General features: G+C 31.8%; 1 long non-coding RNA gene across 6 annotated transcripts; it reads right to left on the reverse strand.

Annotated features, from left to right (window-relative positions):
* LOC18590207 (uncharacterized) lies at positions 1–9,431 on the reverse strand. 6 transcript variants are annotated; one of them, XR_016028282.1, is made up of 4 exons: positions 9,059–9,431; positions 7,873–8,263; positions 7,653–7,750; positions 5,881–6,342 (listed from the first exon to the last, which is right to left on the reverse strand). It is a non-coding gene; the product is annotated as an uncharacterized LOC18590207 (long non-coding RNA). The 6 variants fall into 6 exon arrangements; XR_016028280.1 differs by lacking the exon at positions 5,881–6,342 and adding an exon at positions 1–75 and having other exon boundaries at positions 7,653–8,263; XR_016028278.1 differs by lacking the exon at positions 5,881–6,342 and adding an exon at positions 5,229–5,656 and having other exon boundaries at positions 7,653–8,263.
* Positions 9,432–10,782: the final 1,351 nt, after the last annotated feature.

A 10,782-nucleotide genomic window follows, 5' to 3' on the forward strand; every position in this document is an offset into this window, starting at 1 on the left:
CTTGAAAGCTTTAATTTGGTGGTAATGCCTTGAAAGCTTTAATTTTCTTTCTCTTCATCTTCATGCTTTCCAAACCTGCATATACAACAAAACAAGCTAGGGAGAGGTTATAACTACTTATTTACATAGAAAAACAAAAAGTAACTAAAATAACTACTAAATCTAAAAGGATATAACTTGGGTTGCCTCCCAAGAAGCGCTTTATAGTCACTAGCTTGACTTTAGTTGAGGTCTCCATTCACCCTTTAAGGAGGTTTGAGTTTGCATGAAAAAAGCTTGAGGTGTGAAAATAGTCTCCGCCTAAGATGAGGTTGTAATGGATTTAACTCAAGATTTGGTGCTTGCTCAACCCAAGATAGTGGAATAGGCTAACCTTTACTCAACTTCTCAAATTGAGTTCTTCTTGGATAATACACTTTTGGTGTAGCTTTCAAAACATATGCAACATTTGTCAATTCTTCTTTCTAGTCCTTTGTTGTTACATTTTGAACCAAACAAGCTTTAAAGAGTTTATTTGGATTTTCCATATCAACAGCCTCCTTGGGTAACTTATCAACTATATCTAGAAAAGGAATGGGAGGCACATATGGCTTGACTTGTGGTGGTGTAGATACTTTCTCCGCTTGCTTAATTTTTTCATCTTGAACTTGATTGCTAGAAGTATTTTCCTGATCTACTTTATTTCCATCATCTACCACATTCTTGCCATTTACCTCATCAAGATGTTTACCATATTCTTCTCTTCTAGGATTAAGCTCAGTGTCATTTGGTAAAATTTCTTGAGGCCTATTGTTGATGTAATTGACAAGTTGGTCCACTTGAGTCTCAAGAATTTGGATTGATTCTGCTTGACTTTGAAGGATGGCTTCATTCTTTGTCATGAATTGCATTAACGTATCCTCCAAAGTTAGCTTATTCTCAAGAATAGGGGTTGTAAGTTGTAACTAGAAATCATGCTAAAAAACAGGTTGTGATGAATATGTAGGACCCTGATCAGTACTCCATGAAAAATATGGGTGATTCCACCATGTGTTGTAATTGTTGGAGTACGCATTTTTTTGTTGCCCATTAAAGCTTCCATTAAATTGCATTGATTCATAATAGGTTGGACAACAATCACTTGAATGCCTATCTCCACAAAGCTCACATGCCACAAAAGGACTTTGAAAAACATTAACACCCCAAGTGTCAATTTTTTGAGACAAAGCATCTACTTCAGCAACCAAAACACTGATAGCCAATTCATAATCACTAGCAACCCTTTTAGGCACAAATTATTCAGATGTCCACTAATAGTTACAATAATTCATCACCTTAACTAAAAGTACTTGAAAATAAAATAAAAAAAATTCAATTAAGACTAAATTTGTTTGGTATTAGTATTAGTAAAAATTCTAAAAACAATTTCCAGGCAACGTCGCCAAAAACTTTTCAGTTAAAATTTCACTATGCAAGTATACATATCGAATAAATAGTATAGTAGCAAGCAGAGTATCAATCCCAAATAGAATTGATTTAAAATTTTACTAAGTATTAAAATTAGAACAATTTAATCTTATCCAAACACCCAAAATTAATTGATTAACTAAACTAATTAACTAAAATTTAAACCAATAAGAAAAATCAAAATAATAATAACTTAAGAAAATATCAAATCAAACAAGCTTAAGATTACAATATCCTTCACACTTCATCTAAATCTTACCTCTCTTCCTTAACTTATTTTAATGGGTTGAATTGCTAACCTAGAGTCCTAAATTATTTATAATGGTCTCCCGACTCATCCTATAAAAATATCTATTTTAACCAAATTACTATATCCCTATGTGAATTGAAATTAAAACAGACTCATTAAGTTTAGGCTCAAATTTGGCTACATATGACCTATAGGTATATCTTTATCCTATACGCAAATAAATTAATATGATCATATGCTATCTCAATTTTAGTCTACTCCGAACTCCGTTTCCCAAGTTCGTTTAGGTTCCTAAATTAATTTAATTGGTGATTAGGCAATTAAAAAGCATTAAGAACAAATTGGAATAAACAATTCAAATCCCATTAAAAATAAGCAAGAAAGAGATTAAAAATTTACATTACATGTGAGTTCAATTGCAATCTTAGAAAAAGAAAATTAGCTACTCATAATTGGAAAATAAAGTAACATTGTATAAAATTCAACCATTGAAAGTAATAAGAAAAATAAAAGCCAAGAAAGAAAACAAAACAATATTCGCCACCTTGATCTCCAAGTTTCAGCCTTAATTCCTAGCTTCTTGAATCTCTCAAAAGTTCTCTCCCTAATATTGTTAAACATATCCTATTTATACTAATAAACTTAACCTAAAGTTCTTTAAGCTGACCTAGGGTTTAATTGGGCTTAAAAGTGCAACGAGAGGCCCAAAAATCAATTGTCAATCTTTACAATTTTTCATTCTTGGCACAGTACATCCAGTAATTTTTTGACACAATTTTCTCTATCTTCCAAGCAGAACTGGGCAAAGTGATCTTCATAAAAGTTGTAGCTCTTTCTCTTAGCTTTCCAGTGATTCAAGAATAGTATCATTTGAAGTTCTGTAGCTTGAGTTATGGCCAAAACACATAAGCATATGCAAACAAACTTTTGGGTCTTTCAACATCTCACTTTCCAAAATTAAGCCCAGTTCTTTTATTCCTACGAAAAAAAACTAATAAATAATAACCAAATTAAAAGGAATAACATAAAATTTAAATAACTAACTTAAAAGTAAACTAATTATAAAAATAACTAAAAATAAGTAAATTATAATTGAAAATTGAGGACTTAGCTAATATTTCATAACAAAATTGGACTAAAATAATTCTATAAAATAGAATTATTACATCTTCTTCATCTTCATCTCTTTGCATGTCATCTTTTTCATCCTCAATTAAGAGATTAACCTCTTCATAATCACCACTTGCTAAGACTGTAAAGTTATCAAGTTCTTACGTCGAAGTACCATTAATTGAAACATACACATCTTCTTGGTATACTTCTTCATTCAAATCAATTTCATTTTCTCGATCTCCACTACTAGGAATGTGAAATCTACTCCTAGCTTTTGTTTTAAATACTGCCCACCAATCACGTCAATCTCTTTTGGTTGATGGATAACTACTATAATAAACTTGTTAAGCTTGTGCAGCTAAAACAAATGGTTCATTAGTGGCAAGTATTGAGTTGCATTTAATGTAAACAAGACCATGCAAAGGATCCACCTTAATACCTTTTTCAATGTCAAACCAATGACACTTTAATAGCACAACTCTGTTTCCGATACTAAAATACTCCAACTCGATTATATCCACTAAAATACCATAAAAGTCACGCTCATAATCATTGTGAAAATTTCCTTTTATGCAAACCCCACTCTTCATTGTCTTACAATTTTGGCCGTAATCTAGGGTGTGAAACTTGAAACCATTTACAGAGTATCCTTTGTAGCAGCTTATCATACATCCTGGACCTTGAGAGATTTCAAGTATACGTGGGTCAATTTCATCCTTACGTTTTGCAACCTACGAACATGACATACAAGATCAAAAATTAATAATTACATAATTAATGCCTCAATCTTATTGAAAGTTTACTTTTAATTTACATAAACTTACATAATTTTTAAACTATTTCATGAATCTTGCATCACGTACTTTCTCCAATTCATCTTCCGATATATGCACAACATCTCCCTTGACCATTTCATCAAATATCCTATCATCATATCTAAAATTTAGTGACTAAGTTCATTCTTATTATCAATCATTTGAGTTTATGGTAGAATGGTAGTTACTTAATATATGGGAGCATCTCTTCACAATTCATTAAAACATATAGCTCAGCAGCATAAAACTCATCCTTATCTAAAAATCGAGATTTATCTAATGGAACAAAAGCTCGCCGAAGATGAGTGAAAATTGAAAGACGACCAAAAGAGTTCATGTCTCCCCCATCATCATTACGTGGCACTCGATTTAATCTTATTCGCACAGTAGGTTCAAAATACCATGAGCAAAACGAGGAGATTTCCTCGATAATAAAAGCCTCACATATAAATCTTTCAACAAAGGCTCGATTCTTTACTTTATTCTTCAAATGTTGCAAAAACCTAAAAATCACAATATTCATCAAACTTAATAAGTACCTTAAACTCTTGTAATAAACTATTTTAAAACAAATAACAATTATAGTACCTCTCAAATGGATACATCCATCAATACTGGACGGGTCCACCAACCTTTGCCTCGTAAAGTAAATGAATCGGCAAATGCTCCACAGAGTCAAAAACCGGGACGAAAGATCTTTTCTAGTTTGCATATAGTTTCACATACTTTTCCTTGCAAAGCTTTCTTATAATCTACAGGTATTTCAGTTGCACACAAATCTCTAAAAAAGTAATATATCTCAGTAATCGCATCCCGAATTGAGTGATGCACCATATCACTGAAGACAATTGGGAGAAATCATTGCAAAAAAAATGACAATCATAATTTTTCATCTCATAAAATTTACAATCAATTTCATTAACACACCGAGATATGTTCGACGCAAAGCCATCAAGTAATCTCAATTGTTTCACCCAAGCACAAACATTTTTTATTTCCTCCTTATTTAAGGTGTATGCAGCCTTAGGCTTGAAAATTTTTCCATTATTTTCCACAAATTCTAATTCTAGCCACTTGCAATACACCTTCAAATCTTGTCGTGCCTTTAAGTTGTCTTTCATCTTTTCCTTAACATCCATCATTGTATTGAATATATTCTCAAATACATTACATTCAATATACATCACATCTAGATTGTGATGAATAAGAAGCGTATGCCAATAAGGTAGATCCCAAAATATACTCTTCTTCAACCAATTATGATTTACACCATAGTCCGAAATCTTCTAGTCACCACATTTGTTCCGAATGAGAGATAAGGAAGCAAATTCAAACGTGACAATATTTCCTCACTTGATAATCGAGGAAATAGTGAGTCATGTTCAACTCTTTTTTTAATAAATTTGTCTCTTTGCCTCCTAAAAGGATGATTAGGTCGCAAAAATTGCCGATGATAATAAAAAAAACAAGGTTTCCTACCATGATCGAATATGAAAGACTTAGAATGTTTCATGCAATAGGGACATGATAATCATCCATGAGTACTCCACCTTGACAACATACCGTAAACAAGAAAATCATTAATTGTCCATAATAATGTTGCCCTCATATGAAAATTTTGTTTCCTATATCCATCATACGTGACAACACCTTGGTCCACAATACTTTCAACTCATTTATCAAAGGCCTCAAGAAAACATCTATGTTTTGACTTGGATTTTTCTTCCTCGGAATAACCATATTAAAAAATATATATTATTGTTTCATACACATCCATTGGGGTAAATTGTACACACAGCATTACTCGCTAAACAGAATACGATTTTGCAGTTGGTCCAAAAAAAGTGAAACCGTCAGCACATAACCCTAGTTTGACATTTCGAGGTTCCATTGCAAATAACTCATGTGTGCGGTTGAAGTGTTGCCAAGCCTCACTATCAACAGGGTGTTTGAGGACTCCATCATCACTTTGGTTTTGTGCATGCCACGTCATATGTTCAGCAGTTTTACATAACATATAAGTCTTTGAAGCCTGGGTATAAGTGGCAAGTAACACAAAATCTTGTAAGGTATTTTCTTCTGTCTTTTCACACTTGATTTCCTCAATTTATACCGATGATGCTCATATATCATACAACGCTTAAAATTAACAGTTTCCTCATAAAATAGCATGCAATTGTTTTTACAAGCATGAATTTTGATATATCTCAGTCCAAGTTTTACTATCTTTTTTTTTCATTCTATAAAAGTCAGTAGATAAAGTTTCATCTTATGGCAACATATTCTTTATTATCTCCAACAGTCAATCAAAACATAATTCACTCAAATTGTACTCTGACTTAACATTTAAAAGTTACGACACAGCTGAAAATGTTGTGTGCTTTGTGCAACCTGACCACAAAGGTTCCTCTACATTACTTAACAAAAAGTAAAAGCTAGATGCATTTGGATTTGGATCTTCTTCCACAAACCTTGACTCATTTTCATAACCATAATTGAAAGCAACTTCCGAACCCATAGCATCTCTAACTATTCTATTATATAGATTTTCTATTTCCTCTTCATATGTAGGTCTCCATATTCTTCATGTTCATCATTACTAGCATATGATTCAACTCTATCTCTACTTCTTGATGATTGCCCAACATCATGTTCCCCATGTAAACTCCAAATTGTATAAGCACTAGTAAAACCCCTTTTAAAGATGCGCTCTGTCACCTTATCAAAATTTAGAAACTTGTTGTTACTACATCGAGAACAAGCGCATATAATTTTATTCTCCCACATAAATGTAGACTTAGAACTTGCAAAATGAATGAATTCATTAACTCCATTTATAAATCCATCTCTAATGTATCCATTAGAAGTTAAGCGACAGTACATCCAAGAGCGATCTCCTGTCATTTTGTAATCCCAAGTGTCATAGAATATAACAGCCAAGAGTAATTTCCACTGTTGTTTACAATAAAATTTGTTAACAACTATATTCCAATATGAAAGACTAAGTTAAACAATTTAAACATAAATTTTAAAAAATAATTACATCGAGGATAGCATAAATGATTCCATACAAGAATAAAAACAAAAAACCAGGATAGTACATAAGTGTAACTTTATAAACGAGTAGATAAATTCATATTCACGAGCTTATCTTTGTATTAATGAGTACAAAGTTCTATAAAACCAAGTGACTAAGAAATGGCCAAAACTCTTTTGCTTTTCCTTTTAAACAAAAATTAAGCACTATGAATTCGACCCCAACTCATGATTACTTTTGGATGATAAAACTAATCAAATTCCAACATAGGAAAGAAATTGCTAGTTTTTTTAAAGTAAAGAGTTTTGATATTTTTATTATTTATTATTAAAAAAATTAAAAAATATTTAGATACAAAACTAATTAGTCAATTTCTCAAAAAATACATACATAGTAAATTTTTTAAAAATGATACATATAATTTTTTATTTTTTCATATTTTATTTGGTTTATATTTTCTTCAGTTTAAAGCTGTTTTAAAGAAAGTGACCAATTAATGTCATGACTTGACCAATTAATGAATATGAAACTTAAAAGTTTCAAGTCTTCTTTGCTTATCATCGAGACAATACATTTTGCTCCACTGCATCTCTTCGATAATGGATAAAAGGAGCATGAATTGGTTGGAAATGGTATAAAGTAGTTAATTTGATATGAAATCCAATTAAGCCTTAAACCAATTATGCTAAAGTTAATTCAAGTGGTTGTAATCAGTTAGGTTTTGTTAAGGATTTTAAGTTTGACTGTGATGTTGTTCTTTTCTTATGTGTGAAAAGTGCAACACAGAAAGAAAGACAGTATTATTATTCATTTTACATCACAATCAAAAGCAAAAGAATTAATAATAATAATAATAATAATAATAATAATAATAATAATAAAAGACTCCATCAAATTGAGAAGGTAAATAAGCAATCAATCCTTACTATTTATGAGAATAAAAAATAATGGGGTGGGATGGTAAAAGGTACTTGTGCTGAGTGACACTTACAGAGAGTGTTGGAAGATGTGGACAATAACAATAGAAGATGCAGTGATGAGAGAACAAAAGCCGAGCAACTGATTTAACCAACAAACTTTTCTAGCATTCTAGTAAAAGAGATTTACATGAGGAAAGAGATTTACAATAAACTTTACAAAACAAAATGACCAGCAGCAACGTTAAGCACTCAAAATTAGGCAACAATGTCTGCAAAGTGTATGAAACTCACCACTTTTTCTGGACAATACCCTGTTAATCACTATCTTCACTAACTTTTGATGTAACCTTTAGATAATATCTTCACAATCCCAAATTTTAAAGCTTTTCATTTCCAAATTAAGCTCAAATCGGCATACAAAAAGCAGTGCAGCATCCATGAAAGGCCATAGCCTGCAAACTAGTTTTTTAATTGTTAATGAATACTCACATGTGAAATTAAACTCCACACATGTAAAACGGATAGTAATGAAGAGTACTTGCTTTATACAATCAAACAACAATATAAATTGGGAAAAGTAACTTTACCAGAGATGGTAGAATTTTCCAAGATTCTTTGCTTGATGAGCTTTGTTTAAAATTCTACTTCAAATCATAGCCATTATGTTTGTTGAGATGCTGGCCTTGCAATTCAAAGAAGAAGATTGACTTTGGCACCATTATAACCTTTTTTGAACTTAAAACTTCATTTTAACTTGCAGTAAAGGACTACTTAAATGAATTGTCAATTTCAATAAAAAAACAAATTTGTGAGACTGGATATTATCTCTTCGATTTTAAATTGCTTAATAAAAGCGATCATCTCTTCGTCTCTAAAAATTTAAAGCCAACATCTCTGAATTAAGATCTCAAATTTGACAGCATAAGCTACATATTGGCTATTGTAAGATGGTAGAGGCAACTAGATTTTTCTTCTTTGGGTGCTTTTGATCTCTTGTGCAGTCCATAGATAATCTTATTTGTATCAAAGCTGATACATAGTCCGGTTATTGAACCAACCAGTGGAAGAAAATGCATGGAAAAACCAGTATAGTTCTCGCCCATATAAACTGATAAACACAGGCTAGAAACATTACAAAGAAAAACATATTACACAAAATTTCCACACCAATAGAAAAGTTTTCTGGAAAGTTAAAAGGAGGAAAATGAAAATAGGCACATTGGTGACATTGCAGCAACCAGAAACTACTACAAGTCCTGACAACTTTGAATGTACCAGTGTGAATTATGAGCTATTGACGCCTAGATATCTGGAGAATTATCAACTAGACTAAGAACGATATCGAGTATTGAAAAGTCCTTACTGTTCATTGATTCCTCAAAAGGTCGAATTAGTCAGATAGTGATTAACTTCTCTAGATATAGTTATGAATTTCTACCCCAAATTCGTTGAAAAGAAGAAAAAGCAGACATTGTACCCTGTTAGTCAGATAGTGATTAACTTATCGGGAAAGTGACGAGTCAGCCAGCAAATTGGTTTCAGCCAAGGGTTTCGGCACAAGAAGGGGATCCACCAAATGGGTTTCACCCTCTGCTCTTGGGAAAGTGACGAGTCAGCCAGCAAATCGGTTTCAGCTAAGGGTCTCGACACAAGAAGGGGATCCACCAAATGGGTTTCACCTTCTACTCTCGGGAAAGTGACGAGTCAGCCAGCAAATCGGTTTCAGCCAAGGGTCTCAGCACAAGAAAGGGATCCACCAAATGAGGTTCAACCTTTGCTATCGGCACAAGAAGGGGAAGCAAAGTTGAGGATTTGGGGAAAGTGAGCGGCGCAGATGTTAGGGATTCGTAATTGAGTTATATCTGTTTGGTTTCTTTTAAAATTAAGTTGGCGAGTTTTAAGTACAGTTTGGCCGAGTGGTAGAATTGGTTAAAGCCTACTTCATTTAACATTTGATCAAAGGTTCAAGTCTTTACCCTAACATAAATTTAAATATTTTAAATTTCATTAATATATTTTTTTTATATTACTCAATATCAAACATAATGTTATATTACTAAATTTATTATATATATTAATGACACAAATTATATGTTATACTTTGATATATATTACAAAATTTGTATAATTAATTATCAATATAATTTTAGAAAAAAGTATGATAATAGCTAATAAAATTAATAATTGTAATCATATAAATGAAATTTACTATAAGCCTACATATAAAACATATTAATATATATATATGTAGGATATTTTAATATTCCATATACATACATATATTGTCAAGCCCAGCCCTAAATTATCTACCATGTTACACATGAGACTAATAGAGTGATTGTATATTTGAACAGCCTCGGAAGAATATTTAAAAGTCGATATTGTGCTTAGAAGTACAAGTAAGTCGATTTATACCTCGAACTAATTAAAATAGAGATTTTAAGGTGAAATTAAGAGTTTCACAGTCCAAGGATGACTCAAAATGGTAATTCGAAGTTCGATTATCAATTTGGAGTCAGACCGAAATTTTCACTATCTATGAGCAAAATGGTCATTTACCACATGGGGACAAAATGAGAATTTTAGAAAAGATTGTTTTTGGCCCCATTTGACTTATTGGAGTATGATTTGAGATTTAGAAATGAAAAATTTTAATTTCGCTATAATTTGGAGTATAGGGACGAAACGGTAATTTTGCCATCTCAGGGGCAAATCGGTAAATTTTCACCCTCGACACTTGTCAAGACCAAGAGATTTTATTCATCATGGAAATAGATAAACATGAGAAATGTGTGGTGGAGAATTAAATAATTAAAAGTCAAATATTTAAAATTTGAACCAATAAGAAAATGCCATGTGTCATGTTTTTATTATTTTATTATTTCTTTATAAAAAAAGGCATAAAAATAGCCCATTTCTTTCATATGGCCGGCCAAACCAAGAGCAAAGAAGAACAAAGGGAGAAAGGAAAAACAAAAACCCTAGGTGGAGAAATTCAAGGAAAAATTGGTGAAAATTTAAGGAAACAAGTGACAAAAGGTAAAATTTCTTGATTTTCACTTGTGATCTACCTTTCCCATGCATTTCTCCTCATTTTTCAGGGTTAAATTACATGTTTTCATGATGAATTTATGACTGGTTGGAATGGGTATAGAGAGAGAATGATGTTAGATTGATTTGATTCTAAGTTATGTTAGTGTT

Source organism: Theobroma cacao, chromosome 9, assembly GCF_053813885.1.
Source record: "Theobroma cacao isolate CCN51 chromosome 9, ASM5381388v1, whole genome shotgun sequence".
Lineage (NCBI taxonomy): Eukaryota > Viridiplantae > Streptophyta > Magnoliopsida > Malvales > Malvaceae > Theobroma > Theobroma cacao.